We start from the raw sequence: 17,137 nt of genomic DNA, 5'->3' as shown, positions 1-17,137 counted from the left end.
CAACGTAAGAACTTAGACACCCCAAACCTCCGCCTCCCCTCCTTATCTTTCACCCTCTGCGCAAGCTGGGCGGCGGAAACGGTAGGTGTGCCTACTGGCCAGCCGGGCTAGGTGAGGCACTTGGGCTCTCGGCAGCATCTTCGAGCCCTCCCTTCGCTTGGCTGCCCCCTTCCCTCTCTTCTCCACTGGAGGCGTGGCTTTCCCCACCGCTGGATGAGGAGCTGCTCCTCAGAAGCTTCAGAGGCTCTCTGTATCCCCCTGCCTCCCTCCCCTGTTCCGACGGCAGTCCCCTGACAACTAGATAGTTCTACTGTCTATTGCAACCATGCAGGTAAATAATAATAATCCTGAGATACTGATATCATCTGTTGTGTCAGATTCAACATTCTGCACTCCAGAGACCTGACTATGTTGCAACATTGAATTGTTTACTACTGGCAATATTAAATCCGCATTTGAAATGGTCTGTCACCATAATATCTTTTAGTACTAATTTACAGTATTTCACAACATTTTGTTCCTTTCACAATCTCAAGTTATGTATGTTGCCTTCTAAAACTGTAAATGGGAGATATTTCAGCTCCTAACGTAGTTGAATTATGTCATTGAAATGTATTTAATGAGCATTGATGCCAGGAGCAGCAATGCCAACATGAACAATTACCATGCTTGGTCTTTTATTTTTCTGGCATGTTCCTCATCTTTATTCGGAGTATAAAAATGGCATTTTAATAGTTTCTTTTATTTATTTATTTTTTAAAGAAGGTTTGTAACCTTTATTGGTCTTCATGGCAACCCACCTGTTCAGCCTTGTAGTTACTCCAATTTTTACCATTTTGGAGACTTGAGGACAAGAGCTTATTTATATGGTCAAAATAAGGATGATCACTGCCTTTATGAATACAGATATCCCTGATACTTAACCATATGTCTCTGCTATTCTATGTTGGGATAATTTAAATGCATACATTTTCTTTGTAGAACAATGAAGTCTACATCACAAGGAAAACAACCCTGAAGCTGTCATGCAGAGTTGAACTGAGCGCAAAGCATTGCCTGAGAAACAACCTTGACTTGTACAAGAACATTTAAAGTATCATATAATAGCCAACCCTCCAGTAAAAACTTCCTGCTTTGATTTAGATCTTCACTTACTACAGAGTATCAGCATTCTGTAAGACAGAGCAAGCAAATGTCTTTGTTGTTAATATCTTGTGGCTCTTAATTGATTAGTATGCCAATAAGGGACTTAGCACACATGGCTGGTTGAGGGTAGCAAAAGGGAGCAGTCCTGTTTGGCATCAAAAAATGTCACCCTCAACAGATATTTCAGGTAATTGTAATTTTAATTTTCAAAACTAGATGGCATTAGCAACTCTCATTTCAATATTGTTTAGTAGCATGTTTCTGATAAGAACTTAGTTGAGGAAGGTCCTAAGATTTCTGAAAGAAGTCATATCTCTAGTCATATTGAAGTAATCAGTATTGCTTAGTTTACAAGTTTGTGACTGGGAGGCTCTATCTGAGATCTAGACTGTTCTACACATGGTTTGAGAACACACTTTGCTGATTAACATGTTTGCCTGTCCCAGCTGGTTTTTCTGGGATGTGCCCCCAAACAGTGGGTGTAGTCTGCAGCTGCCATGGGTAGTGTCCCTGATTAGAACTCAATTTTGTATTCTTTTAGTGAAATCAGCACATCATTGAGGATAATCTACCTTAGGCTCCTTCTGAGAGAATGAGTATTGTAGCATTGCAGGTAATTTTCTAATGCTTTCTGATGCTTTACAAGCTCTTTAAGCATGAAATGTATAATTTCTGAACTTCTAAACTCCTTTCCTTATTCTGAAATATTATAAAACAATTTACTGGCCACACAGCTTATTTTTTTAATTCAGTGCACCTGTTGGATTTAAATATAGTAAAATGTATTTTATAATACTGTAAAATGTCGGAGGAGTATCATTTTAAAACCTTGAGTTTACTACCACCTGGTGACCATCATTGGTTTAGTATTCTCCACTGTTGTGTGACAAGCAATTTGAATAAGGGCAGCATTGCATAAAGTGTGCTTTCTCTTCCTTGAAGTGATGTTGTTTTAATTATTTCTATAACTGATTAATTAACTTTGAGCATATCTCTAAAAGGTATGCTAATGTTGAGGTTGTGGTTAGAAAAATTAGCACTATGAAACTGCAGAAATCTTTTTGGCCAGCTGAGGGCACCACCTTCTTTACATTTCTATGATCTGTGTTTAGAAGGTTTCAAAAAACAGAATTGGCTACCCTGATTGCATCTTGAGTAGAATCAGAACGATTGTTTTACTTCTCCATATACTAAACAAAACTGCTCCATGAGTTTGAAGTTTACACAGGAGGCTCCAATACAGGAAATCATTTTAAAGCCAGACTTTCCTTTAAACTTCTGCACACAGCTCTGCTTTGTAGATTGTATGCACAGATTGCATGTTTTAGGGATAGATCTGGAATTGCCTCTGCTGTCTTAAACTCGAATATTTGCTTGGTAGTGAATGGCAGGTACTGCTAATTTGGAACAACTGTTTCTTAGGGAATATAAATAAATGCTGTTTCATTTTTATAATTGTTTCTGGCTTGTGTAGCAAGTAATATTCTGGTTTGTATGTGTGTGAGTGCACTGCATCCAGATTAAAAACTTGCTTTTAAAAGTTTTAATAGAAAGTACTATATGGCCATTTATAGCAGCGTTTCCCAACCAAGGGTCTTATGTCCCTCTGGAGACTCCCAGGATATTCCAGGGGGGCACAGGTGAAAATCACATAAATGGGAGTGGCACAGCACAAGGCTAGGGGGGCACAGAAGGAAGTGAGCAGTGAAGGGGGAAATCATTTGTTAAAAATCCTGATTGGCTATCCGCTTGGCCAAGGTAAGGGGGCAGCCCACCGGGGCCTAGTGCTACTTTTTGCAACTTGGGTTTACAGTGGTACCTTGGGGGAAAAGGAGGCCGAAGACGCACTGATAATCTCCACTCCTCAGGGAGGCAAAGCAAAAGGAAACTCAACCCGGATCAGGCTCGCTGCCACAAACTCCCCTCCCTGCACACTCCTGTCTCTGTCCACCGTGGGATCCTAAGGGCAAGTGATACCCCTTTCCCTGGATAATCATCTTCACTGCTGTGTGTGGAAGATGCACCTCCCTTGTGAGGTTCTGGACTCTCCCTTCCTTGGAGGTTTCTAAGCAGGGGTTGGATGGCCATTGGTCATGCATGTTTTATAGCTGAGTGGGTTGCACTAGAAAGATGACCCTTGGGGTCCCTTCCAGCTCCATGATTCTATGTTTTTCTGCTTCAACAATATTCCATTATGTTCCTATCATTTTATGTAATTGTATTTTGTAAAAATTATAATATATATATAAATAAAACATGTTCTATTTACAAACAAAACATTTAAATAGCTACCTTTCTAGCAGTAGATGGGGCATGGGCGTAGCCAGGATTTTTGTTAGGGGGCTGGCTTTTGGGGGAACAGAATCTCAGATTTGTATTGATTATTTTTTTTACTGTTTTTCACTCATTGGGGGGAACCGTCCCCCCAGGCTACGCCTATGGGGAGCACAGGAAAGAAACAAGGTCAAAAGGGGGCCACGGTCAGAAAAAGGTTTGGGAACACTGATTTATTGCATCTCCACACCCTTCCCATGGCAAGGCTGGCTTAGACACATTTTCTTTTTTGTGGAAGAATGGGTTCATACTGTAGGATTTATACATAAAATCCCTTAATAGATTGGGCAGAGAATTTTTTGTCTTTTTCAAATGTGAAGTTCAGATAACATATATCTGCTAGTACTGTAGGCTGATATCTTCAACTGCAGTGCCTTTGAGTGTCTCTCTATGAACCATCAGTTTTAAGTGCCTTGGAGTCTTCTGTATTGCTAGAGGAAATAAATTTATATTTGCAGAAAACTAAACACATAATAGTTGTTTATAACTGTATGCTAGACTGTTGCAAATTGGATGTTAAGGATATTAAATATGAATGGAAAAGGGAGTTAGACTGTTCTGTTCACCTCAAACAATGGAAAGTTACTTTAGCATCTATATGTAATTTATTTATATTTATTTATTTATTTATTTTAAAAGATATTTATTAAATGTTTAATAGTTACAGTAAAAAGAAGAAAGAAACAATAAAAAGTTCACAATACATCAAAAATAAAGGGGAAAAAACAAAAAACCAAGAAAACAACAAGAAAAGCAAAAACATTTAAAAAAAACACACCCAATATCTCTATATCTCTACCTTTCATTTACTTGTATCATCGACCTCCTCACACCTCCCTTTTTTGTATTCTTGTTCAATTAGCTATTTCAGCAAATCCTTTCCATCTTTCTTAATTTTTGTTCTATAATTTATCTTAACACAATCTAACCTTAAATTTCCACTTTGACCCATTAACAATCTATTTTTACTTAATTCTTTATAACATTTCTGCTAAGGCCATATAACTTCATTCCAGCATCCTTCTAACATTCATTAATTTTACAATATTTCTGTAAGTAAACTTTAAATTTTTTCCAATCTTCTTCCACCAACTCTTCTCCCTGGTCTCGGATTCTGCCAGTCATTTCCGCCAACTCCATGTAGTCCATCAGCTTCATCTGCCATTCTTCCCGGGTGGGTAGATCTTGTGTCTTCCAGTACTTTGCAATGAGTATTCTTGCTGCTGTTGTAGCATACATAAAGAAAGTTCTATCCTTCTTTGGCACCAATTGGCCGACCATGCCCAGGAGAAAGGCCTCTGGTTTCTTGAGGAAGGTATATTTAAATACCTTTTTCATTTCATTATAAATCATCTCCCAGAAGTTCTTAATCCTTGGGCATGTCCACCAAAGGTGAAAGAATGTACCTTCAGTCTCATTACATTTCCAGCATTTATTATCAGGCAAATGGTAGATTTTTGCAAGCTTGACTGGTATTATGTACCACCTATAAATCATTTTCATTAAATTCTCTCTTAAGGCATTACATGTCGTAAACTTCATACCTGTGGTCCATAACTGTTCCCAGTCAGCCATCATAATGTTATGACCAACATCTGGTGCCCATTTAATCATAGCAGATTTCACCGTTTCATCCTTATTTATATTTAAACTTGATACAGATTAAACAGAAATGATGATCTGACAATATTGGACTGCAAGTGCCTCTGTAGGAAGAAAATGGCTAATTTTAATGTTGTGGACATGACCTATGGTGTTTTTCTGTCAAAAAATATTGTTTGCATTAACTTTCTTCCGGAATAATCATTGTTAAATGTTATACCTGTGGTGGGGGATCTCACAGATAGACAGTGAATGTGGATTTCTTGGAAATCCATTGACTTTTCTTTTGTACCATCCCTCCATTTATTCATTTCTTCCATGCTGATCCAGCAAAAATATTGCTGTCTTCAATGATGGTGGCTGCAGATACTTCTCAGTTCAGGTATTTTGCAAGAGGTTTAGAGTTTAGAAATATATAATTTTATTTTGCAAGGTCCTAAGTAACTTCTGTTATCGTTTGATGTAATTGAACCTGCATAAGTCTAAATAACTGGGTACAGGCTTGAGTCCATTCACTCCAGTTGTATCTTGAAAAGGTATGAATGCACTCCATTCATCCTCATCCCTCTTTTTGCAATCTCACTCTTCTCACCTTCTCATGTAAAGGTGTACAAATTGCAGCCTTGCAGGGAGAAGTTTGCCATTTAAAATATTAGATGTTAAAACTGCATTTTTCTTAAGCATAGGTGTTGAAAAGCAAAACATAAAATACTTTGCAATACAGTGGTACCTTGGGTTACATACACTTCAGGTTCGCTAACCCAGAAATAGTACCTCGGGTTAAGAACTTTGCTTCAGGATGAGAACAGAAATTGTGCTCTGGCGGCGCGGCTGCAGTGGGAGGCCCTATTAGCTAAAGTGGTGCTTCAGGTTAAGAACAGTTTCAGGTTAAGAACGGACCTCTGGAACGAATTAAGTACCGTACTTAACCTGAGGTACCACTGTACCTAACTAATGCACCATTACCTGCTTGATTCACTTTAAAACACAAGAGGGCAGCTATAGTAGATTATGTTAATCAAATCTAAAGTTGCAGTCGAATGCACAGTGGATTCCCATAGTGTGTGGTGGATTTAAAGCACCCTTTTCAAGAGACATCATTAACCCATTAAAGATTCCCTTAAAAAAACCCCAACCCATATATGTGCTCTAATTATTCTTGGATCTGGCACAAAGAAATGGCTATGTTTCTGTAACATTACTGTATATTACAACAGCGTTCCACAACATTACTGTATGTTGCAATAGAGCTGGCAAAATTTTATACATTCGAGAACATACTTTCATGCAGTTCCAAATGGTTAAAATCCAAGTGTTGTAGATTCCAATAAATGTTTTAGAAAGCTAATGTTCTCTGTTCAGTTGGCTACAGGACAGTTCAGAAATGGCTAAATACTTGTCAGTGTTTTGTAAAATGCTAGACAATTTGTGGGAGTAGGATATATGCTTGTTTAATGTTTTAATTTAATATTTTGAGTAATACTTACATTGAAATAGCCCAGTTATTCAGGAATGCCCAGATAGGAACCCATGAGGACTATAAAGAAACTATAATGCCTTAAAACATTTATATTAACTAGGCAATTGTCCACAGCCAAAAGCAAAACGAAAATTTACATGGTTGTGAACAGGAAGCTGCCAGAATGGGAGATAAGCAGTGTTTGAGCCATTTAAATTTGTTGGGCTGCATTAGGCAATCAAAATTAATGTGCTGTGTTCCCTCCCAACCCCAAGAATTATAAAGCCCTCTTGCATGAACAGAGCCAACCTGTTTGACTGTGTCTCTTTTGTGTGAAGTTTGGTATGGCATTAAGAGGAGGTCAGGATGTGTGCCTGATTGCTGATGTCCTGCATTCATAAAGCAGATGCCTCCCCTTAGTGAGTAGATGGTGCCACTTGAGAAGATAGGTTATTCTCTCACTTAAATAACACATGAAAGAAGTACTTAATTTTGTGAAATACCTGACAATATTGCACTGTGATCAAAGAGTAGTTGCGGTGATTACTGCTCCTTGATAAAATATGATTAATTTCCCAGTCATAATTAGGTCATAATGTATTTGCATGCTTTATGTAAGATTAGTTTACATAGAACTTTCTTGCCGACAACTTGTGCGAAAGTCAGGTAAATGCAGTATTTTGTGTGAAATTACTAATAGGCTTTTTAAGATGCAGTAACACAGCTGAGAATTGGACTATAATTTTTGTCTGATAATTGAAACCTGAAATTAGACATGGTTATTGGATTTCATCTTTAAAAAATTCCCAGATCCAGGTCAACTTTGCTGTTGCTGTTAAATAAGACAGGGAGAGAACTTTGGTTAAATAATAGTACATGAGCAAGTAGTAAAACGAGATAACAGTTTACATTTGGTCCATTACTTGTAATGAATGGTAGTACTTTTTATTCTGTAGAAACCATATACACAGGTTTTGTTTCTTTTCTAATATGTGGCACTATGCTGTGCAAATGCTCCTGTTGACTGACAATATTCTAAAGCTAGGAGTGTGCCATTTGTAACTTACAACTTACACTTGTTTAACAAGTGCGATTTCAACTTCAACATTGAAGGCCAGCTGGAGGAAGTCACACAAATTAAATGCATAGGAAATGAAGAGCTTAAAAGCGCTTTTTGTGCAGGATTTTCCTGGTACAGAATGAGCTTTTAACCTCTCCGACTTGCTTACTGGGCTCAGCAAGGCTTTCACAAGATCTTGTGGGAATTCAGATGAGCCTTTGAGATCTCGTGAGAGGCTCCCAGAGCCCATGTAAGAACATCCTACAGCCTGGTAGGCTCCCTTGTTTCTGGTTTTTACTAACCATAGCTTCAGACCAGTATCGGGCACACTGTGGTATATGCCAGCCTCCAAATCATTGTTTTTAAAATTGGGTTTTGGAAATCTAGGTTTGGAACTTGGTTTAGGGTCATCACCACAAAATATACCGTATTTTTCGCACTATAGGATGCACTTTTCCCCCTCCAAAAATGAAGGGGAAATGTGTGTGCGTCCTATGGTGCGAATGCAGGCTTTTGCTGAAGCCTGGAGAGCGAGAGGGGTCCGTGCGCACCGACCCCTCTCGCTCTCCAGGCTTCAGGAAGCTATCCCAAGTCTTGCAAGCCCGGCGGGATGTCCCGCGGGCTCGCAAGGCTTGCGGGCAGCAGCCTGCACCCAAAAGCTGGGGACAGCGGGGAGGTGCAGAGCCGCCACCCCGCTATTCCCCGACGTGATCTGGAGGCTGGCGGGGGGAGAAGCAAGCCTGCTTCTCCCCCCCCAGCCCCACAAGCTCGGGGGATAGGGGGATGGCGAAGCGCCGCCATCCCGCTATTCCCCGACCTGATCTGGAGGCTGGGGGTGGGAGAAGCAAGCCTACTTCTCCCCCCCCACCATCCCCACAACCTCCAGATCAGGTCGGGGAATCGCGGGATGGCAGCGCTCCGCCATCCCGCTATTCCGCGACCTGATCTGGAGGCTGGGGGTGGGAGAAGCAAGCCTGCTTCTCCCCCCCACCATCCCCACAACCTCCAGATCAGGTCGGGGAATCGCGGGATGGCAGCGCTCCGCCATCCCGCTATTCCGCGACCTGATCTGGAGGCTGGGGGTGGGAGAAGCAAGCCTGCTTCTCCCCCCCACCATCCCCACAACCTCCAGATCAGGTCGGGGAATCGCGGGATGGCAGCGCTCTGCCATCCCGCTATTCCACGACCTGATCTGGAGGCTGGGGGTGGGAGCAGCAAGCCTGCTTCTCCCCCCCACCATCCCCACAACCTCCAGATCAGGTCGGGGAATCGCGGGATGGCAGCGCTCCGCCATCCCGCTATTCCGCGACCTGATCTGGAGGCTGGGGGTGGGAGAAGCAAGCCTGCTTCTCCCCCCCACCAGCCCCACAACCTCCAGATCAGGTCGGGGAATCGCGGGATGGCAGCGCTCCGCCATCCCGCTATTCCGCGACCTGATCTGGAGGCTGGGGGTGGGAGAAGCAAGCCTGCTTCTCCCCCCCCAGCCCCACAAGCTCGGGGGATAGGGGGATGGCGAAGCGCCGCCATCCCGCTATTCCCCGACCTGATCTGGAGGCTGGGGGTGGGAGAAGCAAGCCTACTTCTCCCCCCCACCATCCCCACAACCTCCAGATCAGGTCGGGGAATCGCGGGATGGCAGCGCTCCGCCATCCCGCTATTCCACGACCTGATCTGGAGGCTGGGGGTGGGAGAAGCAAGCCTGCTTCTCCCCCCCACCATCCCCACAACCTCCAGATCAGGTCGGGGAATCGCGGGATGGCAGCGCTCCGCCATCCCGCTATTCCGCGACCTGATCTGGAGGCTGGGGGTGGGAGAAGCAAGCCTGCTTCTCCCCCCCACCATCCCCACAACCTCCAGATCAGGTCGGGGAATCGCGGGATGGCGAAGCGCCGCCATCCCGCTATTCCACGACCTGATCTGGAGGCTGGGGGTGGGAGAAGCAAGCCTGCTTCTCCCCCCCACCATCCCCACAACCTCCAGATCAGGTCGGAGAATCGCGGGATGGCAGCGCTCCGCCATCCCGCTATTCCACGACCTGATCTGGAGGCTGGGGGTGGGAGAAGCAAGCCTGCTTCTCCCCCCCACCATCCCCACAACCTCCAGATCAGGTCGGGGAATAGCGGGATGGCGAAGCGCCGCCATCCCGCTATTCCACGACCTGATCTGGAGGCTGGGGGTGGGAGAAGCAAGCCTGCTTCTCCCCCCCCACCATCACCACAACCTCCAGATCAGGTCGGGGAATCGCGGGATGGCAGCGCTCCGCCATCCCGCTATTCCACGACCTGATCTGGAGGCTGGGGGTGGGAGAAGCAAGCCTGCTTCTCCCCCCCACCATCCCCACAACCTCCAGATCAGGTCGGGGAATCGCGGGATGGCAGCGCTCCGCCATCCCGCTATTCCGCGACCTGATCTGGAGGCTGGGGGTGGGAGAAGCAAGCCTGCTTCTCCCCCCCACCAGCCCCACAACCTCCAGATCAGGTCGGGGAATCGCGGGATGGCAGCGCTCCGCCATCCCGCTATTCCGCGACCTGATCTGGAGGCTGGGGGTGGGAGAAGCAAGCCTGCTTCTCCCCCCCACCAGCCCCACAACCTCCAGGCTTCAGGAGAGCCCCACCGCCAGCCCCACAAGCTCGGGGGACAGCGGGAGAGGCGCAGCGCGCCCTTCCCGCTGTCCCCCAACTTGGTTAGAAGGCTGGCGGGGGGAGAAGCCTGCTCCTCCCCGTCGCCAGCCCCGCAAACTCGGGGGACAGCGGGAGAGGCGCAGCGCGCCATTCCCGCTGTCCCCCGACTTGGTTTGGAGGCTGGCGGAAGGCTTCCTCCTCCCACAGCCCCGCAAGCTCCCAGAGCGATGCCAAAGCTGCGCGCAGCTTCGGCATGGCTCTGAGTCCCGTTCTGGGGGAGGGGGAAGCTCGGGCTTCCCCGCCCCAGCCCCGCGCCTGGCGGGGGGGGATAAATTTTTTTCCCCTTTATTTCCCCCCCCCAAATCTAGGTGCGTCCTATGGACCGGTGCGTCCAATAGTCCGAAAAATACGGTACCTTATTTCTTGCTCCATAAGGCGCACCAGACCATAAGGCACACCAGACCATAAGGCACACCTAGTTTTTAGAGGGGGAAATCAAGAAAAAAAATTACACACACACACCCGCCCCAAAGAGCAGCCCAGAGCTTCTTGGGGCTGCTGGGGGAAGCCCAGGTTCCCCCCCCCCCCAGCTCCAAAGAGCAAAGAAGCCAAGACAGCCAGCGGGATGCATCCTGCTGGCTGTCTTGGCTTGTGCCAAGGCTAAAGAGGAGAGGCTGCGCGCGGCTATGGCAATTCCCCCATCTCCTGCCAAAGCTCACAAGAGCCGCGCACCCTTTAAGGTGCTCCTGCGGGCTTTTCTACCAGGAGGAAGAAGGGACTGACTGGCTGCGTCAATTTGGATGAAGGAACCACGTGTTGAGATTATTGCATTGCAGGAAGTTGGACTAGATGACCCTCAGAGTCCCTTCCAGCTCTACATTTCTATGATTCAGTATTTTGACACCTGTCACTTGAACAACTGATAACCGCAAAACAGTTTTGTAGTTCTGCTTGCAAATTACCGTATTTTTCGCCCCATAAGACGCACTTTTCCCCCTCCAAAAATGAAGGGGAAATCGGGGTGCGTCTTATGGGGCGAGTGTCTGCAAGCCTCGCGCGCCCGGCAGGAGGTCCCACCGGGTGTGCGAGGCTTGGGACGGCAGCCTGCCGCCCGAAGCACGGGGAGCCCTCGGGAGGGCTCCCCCTGCTTCGGGCGAGTGTCTGCAAGCCTCGCGCACCCGGCAGGAGGTCCCACCAGGTGCGCGAGGCTTGGGGCGGCAGCGGACTGCTTGCGCGCACCTAGAAGCTTGGGGCGCGCTGAGCTCAGCACACCCCAAGCTCCTGGTGTAGCGCAGCGATCCGCTAGCCCTGGGAGAGCCCCGCGGCTCTCCCAAGACTAGCGGACTGCTTGCGCGCACGCAGAAGCTTGGGGTGCGCTGAGCTCAGCACGCCCCAAGCTCCTGGTGTAGCGCAGCGATCCGCTAGCCCTGGGACAGCCCCGCGGCTCTCCCAAGGCTAGCGGACTGCTTGCGCGCACCTAGAAGCTTGGGGCACGCTGAGCTCAGCACGCCCCAAGCTTCTAGGTGCGCGCAAGCAGTCCGCTGCCGCCCCAAGCCTCGCGCACCCGGTGGGACCTCCTGCCGGGTGCGCGAGGCTTGGGGCGGCAGCGGACTGCTTGCGCGCACCTAGAAGCTTGGGGCGCGCTGAGCTCAGCACGCCCCAAGCTCCTGGTGTAGCGCAGCGATCCGCTAGCCCTGGGAGAGCCCTGCGGCTCTCCCAGGGCTAGCGGACTGCTTGCCGGCATGCAGAAGCTTGGGGCGCGCTGAGCTCAGCACGCCCCAAGCTCCTGGTGTAGCGCAGCGCACCTGGGGGGGAAATAAAATTTTTTTCCTTTATTTCCCCCCCCCCCAAAATCTAGGTGCGTCTTATGGGCCGGTGCGTCTTATGGGGCGAAAAATACGGTAACCAAAGACTATGCCTATACATTTTTTTCTTTTTTGCCTGTTTAAAAAATACTTCTGTATTTATGTAAGATGATTTAGTTTTATTTTGACACATTGATATTAAGGTTAGAATATATTTGCTCTTCAAATGCTTCATACACTGATCAAAAGAAATGTGTGAGAGCTGTTGCTAAAAGCATTATTGCATGCACTTACCTAGAAAACAGGGCAGATCTTGTTAGATTAAAAAAAAAAAAAACCACCACCACCTCAAGCATCCAAAATATTTGCTCTTCTGCCTTCTAATTTTGTACTGAGCAATTGTTACCCACATCTCATTAAAGCTCGTAATAAAGTTTTATTGTGGTACTTCTTGATTGAAAGATATTCCACTGGAGATTAATGCTAAAGTACTGAAAATTGAATTGTTGTAATCTTCATTGTTTTCTTTGTGGCAAATTTGCTAGACACCTAGAATGAAACTATTAAGAACAAATTGATTTTGGTAGTTCATTCTTCACAAAAAGACTCAGCAATCAAATTTGTGCTACTAAATTAAGTCAATATTAGCGCCCCCAGGCATGATTTTCCTTTTCCAGATTGATAGCTAATTAGAATGTTTGTTCAAAATACCGTAACTTCTGCTTGCTTAGTTCTATGTTTTGTGTATGTTGATATAAGAAAAGTAAAATACAGGCCTCATTGGGATACGATCTTACATTTCTCTGTGTTACTATAAATATTTCTGCACCACTCTAGTTGTGCTTATCTGAGTCCTTGAATTGGTTTGTTCAAGATGCATTTTACTATAGTGCACACTGACTGATAGCTTGATGTTTTGAAGAAGATGGTGCAATAAAAATCTCATCTATCATTTTGTACAAGTTTATAAGGAAATGCCAGGGATGACTTTGGGAAATTGCCTCATTGGGTAGTAAGCATTTTGTTGATGCCTAGATTATTATTTAAATTACCTTAATGTTTATATCTTTTTCAAAACTGCTACTTTTTAAAAGTGTGACTTGTTCCTCTGCTTAAAACAATACAGGTGGAAACAAACATTCCTATTCAAGAGATTGTGATCATGAGTAAAGGAAATACTGGAAGAAGAGGGGAAACTACTATCAGAGATTTCTTTAACTCTTTTGGTCTAGACTCTAGAATAAGAAAGAAAGTCTTTAATGAGCACTGGACTGGTTCCCATGTAATACTAAACCATTGTTTAGCTCTATGTAGACAAGTCTCAGCAATCTCAAGTGAAATGTTGAACTGAGTTTCTGCCAAGTTTACATCATTGTGAATTATCTCACTTTAGTGTCACTTGTGAACCAGGAGTCCTGATTAAAACAAGCAGTGGTTAGTTGCTAAACAAGCTAATTTGTTTGAAGGTGGTTTGTTTTGCAAGTAACCATGATTTGTTTGAAACTAGGATCCCTTGTTTGCAGGTAATGCTACGCCTATAGTCTTATGAAGAAGTTAAATACCTTTTCATTAAAGATTGACAAGAGGGAATGGTTTGTTTTTTTCTATAGCTACTTTAAATCCAAGAGCCCAGGGATTCTTGGAAGTCATTGAAGTCTGTACATGTGTTCCCACCCACCTGTCCACCCATATGTAATATTATAGAGAGAGACATTTATATGCATATCTCAACTGCTGTTGGTAGTTTACTCATTAACACAGGGTACCACATATTTTTAAGTGAAGTTACACAAATTTTGTCTGACCTTGATTGCCAACCAAAACCTCATGGCTGCCAGGAGCACTCCACTCTTCCTCATCCCCCAGATTTGGTGCTCTGTATGACAGCGGCTCTAGACTCCACTCCTGTTCTAAGTTGGGAGCAGGAAAGGGCAATTGATGAGGACTGTTCCTGCAGGTACCCTCTCCATCTTCAAAGCAGGAATGGGAGAGAAATGGTCCATTGAGAATAGAGCTTTGTATTGTAGGGTTCCATTTGGAGAGATATGCTTCTGCTGCTTGTTTTCTCACTCCCGTCCCTCATCAAACAATCTCTTAGGAGAAGAATGGAAAGAAAATCAGGATCTAGCTGTGCTATGTTTTGGTGGATGGGAATAGATTTAGCTCCCTGTTTTCTTGCATTCCTCCATTGCTCTGGCAGGGGGTGAAGGAGGGAGATGAAGTTTGTGCTCAGTCTCCATAGCAATGCTATGGATGCTATCTGTGGGCTGGTGTTCTTTTGCCCTCCAAGATTCAATGGCAGCTCCTCCTCCTGGCAACTCACTGTGGGAGTTGGGAGGGGAGCATGCAAAGTATGCATGTAGTAGCCCAGAATATGGAGGGAAGGAGTATGAAGACCCGTGAAACTTACGTAAGTGAACTGGAAGGTGTGCAGCTTCACATCTCTTTATTTAACAAGGATGTTAAAATTATTATTTTGTGAAATATATTATTGCACCTAACCAGCAGGCATATTTTTTTATTGGTATGTTCTTTTGCAGATATTTCCCCCCTTTCTTATTATAGTGAAGCAGCATCTTCATTATCTTTTGTCTTCTCTAATAAGATGTTATACGGTACATATTTGAGAAAAGAGTTTACAAGAATCAAATTTCTGACTACATAGATTAATCAAGTTTTATGTCATATTCTTTGCACTTTTATTCCTTGTATTTCCCATTATCACATCCTTAATTTGTAAATACCATAATGTTACCTTTGTTCTTCTCTTGCTAATTTGGCTCTTTTGAAGCTTCTCCTAGTTTGAACAACAAAAGTCGATCGATAATTGGAATGTTCAGTTTCAGATGATATACCAACTGTTAGCAATAGGTGATATTCAGTTGTGGCAGTTCACTCATTTCAGCAGTAATTCTGCTGGCAGGAGCCTTGGTTTTAGTGTAGTGCAACTGCCAAATCCAGAGGGTATATTGCGCTTGCAAAGATGTTGAACAATCTCTAGTGCAACTACTGCTGCTATTAGAGTATTAACAACCGATACAAAATACTCTTATTAAGCTTGTGTGCTACCACTTACACAACGTCATCTCTCAAACTGCTTGCGCTAAAGTTGCATTGAATCTCACTGACTGACTGGAGAAGCTTAGACATCTAATAAAGTACAGTCAAACTCCATTTCCCAGACCTAGTGGGAAGAGTTCAGAAAAGGTGAGTGAGAACTGCCTATCTCATTTGATGAGGAATGAATCTGTTTTTTATTGGATTTATTTTTTATTTGAAATGATAGTAAAACAGTGAAATCTGGTTTCACTGGATTTAAACAGGAACAACTTAAGTAGCCATGGCAGTACTTAAGTGCAGTGTTGAAACAACTTAAATAAAAATCTTAGTTGGTTTGCTGTTTTTCCATGGCCTGCCAGCTATCTGTAAGTCACTTAAACTATGACGAATAGTATAATTCCAAAGTGCAGTGTTAGAGTGTGGTCTTTTCTAATTATATTGCGAAACAGCATATTATTCTGGGGTACAGACCAGTGTACAGAACAAACTAAGGATGCTAGATAGTACCAGACTAAAGTGGATTAGATTTACGAATACTAATATGAACCTTCGGGTGCAAAATTTACAGTTGAAAGAATATTCTGCTAAGATTTGAGGGTCAAATGGTGATCCAGTTAAGTGTTATTCTCATCTATCAAAAAATAGTATTGAAGTCTGGGTATATGTTACAGCCAAGTGTTGCAAATAGCCTCTTGCACACATGGTCCAATTAATTCTAGGGGGATAGAGAGGTCATGAGAGAGGAGAAAATCAATACTTCATGGTGGTTCTGATTTGCTTATTGCAGTTAGTGATTTTTTTAAAGATTTGATTTACAGCCCTGTGTTGCTTTGAAAGTAGGCCATCACACACAGAGATGCCTAGCATCAGACTGTTTTTTCAAAGTGGATACAGAGCATGCTCATATTGAATATTTACTCTGAGATTGCAGCCTCTCAGAGCTCCGTCAGTGAAACAGTCATCAAAGTGAGAAGGAAAAGAGCACAGCATGTCCTTTTGTCACTGTTATGTTTGCGAGTACATGATTTATTAGCAGAACTGGAGACTTAAGTTGGAGATAAGCCTGAATTTAGCAAGAGCACAATTTCAACAACAAGCTGTTCTAGGTGAGTTAATATGGGCTACGTTTTCCTCTCCCTTGTGTCTAACACAGGAATATAGCTTTATTTTGCTTCCAAGTCTAGCCCCAGAAATACTCTTTATTTCTTTACGCAGTTGAATAACAACAGATTATTATTGTCATCTAAACTGAGCTTCTATATTGGCAGTAGCAAGAATATCATTTAATTGTTGTGTGTGACCATTACCAGTGGAGTGAAGTAAAGTAGCATGCCCTTTACAAAAAAGATTTCAAGGAAGTGGGACCATTCTATAGCAGGAATGAAAAACTGACATGAGGCTTATTTTCCCTTCTATGGGCTGCATATGCTTAATTGTCCTAGTAATATCTTTCAGATGTGTAAATTTCTTCATGTTCTGTATTGGTTGTAGTTTAAATCTGTTTCTTTGCCTGTTGAGGCTCTTCGAAGGCATGATGATCAATGTTTTCAAAACAATTACAGAGTGAATCGTATAGCATTCATTGTTTGTATAGTTCCTAGCAAAAACAGTTCTGTTATACTTTAATATATTTGTTTAATCTTGATATTATGCACTATATGAAACAGAAGGCAGTTTATTTTAGTAAACTTTAAGAAATTGTTTGTGTGCAGTGGGAGGTATGTGTGGATATACTTACATGAAGTAAAATTAATGGTAGTTAATGTTGCATCTATTTGTACTGAATGATTCGAGTAACCCTTTGAAATGAGTATAATTTATTTGACAAACATTTTGTTAAACATGTCTAATTATTTTTCATAGCCATATTATTCCCTCAGCTGTTCAAGATTCTATATTCTGCATTGCATTTTGCAGAAGTGACTTGTCTGTTTAACTTAAACATAAAAATGCTAAAGGTGAACCATGGAGTTTGTGCCTACTGATGAAATAGATACTGTTGAAAATAAAATTCTTTTTAAACAACCAGATTATAAACTGATTTAAGAAT

General features: G+C 43.7%; 1 protein-coding gene across 22 annotated transcripts in view; it reads left to right on the top strand.

Moving 5' to 3' along the window:
• PLEKHA5 (pleckstrin homology domain containing A5) overlaps positions 1 to 17,137 on the top strand; it is a 191,651-nt gene that overhangs the window by 73,083 nt on the left and 101,431 nt on the right. Inside the window, exon 1 of one of the 22 annotated variants that reach the window (XM_081209796.1) lies at positions 16,041 to 16,193. The exons of the other annotated variants lie outside the window; for them this stretch is intronic. The gene's annotated coding sequence lies outside the window, so the exon portion shown is untranslated. Of the gene's footprint in view, positions 1 to 16,040; positions 16,194 to 17,137 lie in introns of those variants that run through there. 22 annotated transcript variants of the gene reach the window in all.

This window comes from Podarcis bocagei (genome assembly GCF_964188305.1).
Source record: "Podarcis bocagei genome assembly, chromosome: 10".
Classification (NCBI taxonomy): domain Eukaryota; kingdom Metazoa; phylum Chordata; class Lepidosauria; order Squamata; family Lacertidae; genus Podarcis; species Podarcis bocagei.
Note: the sequence above shows the minus strand (reverse complement) of the source record. Positions and strands in the feature narration are given on the sequence as shown.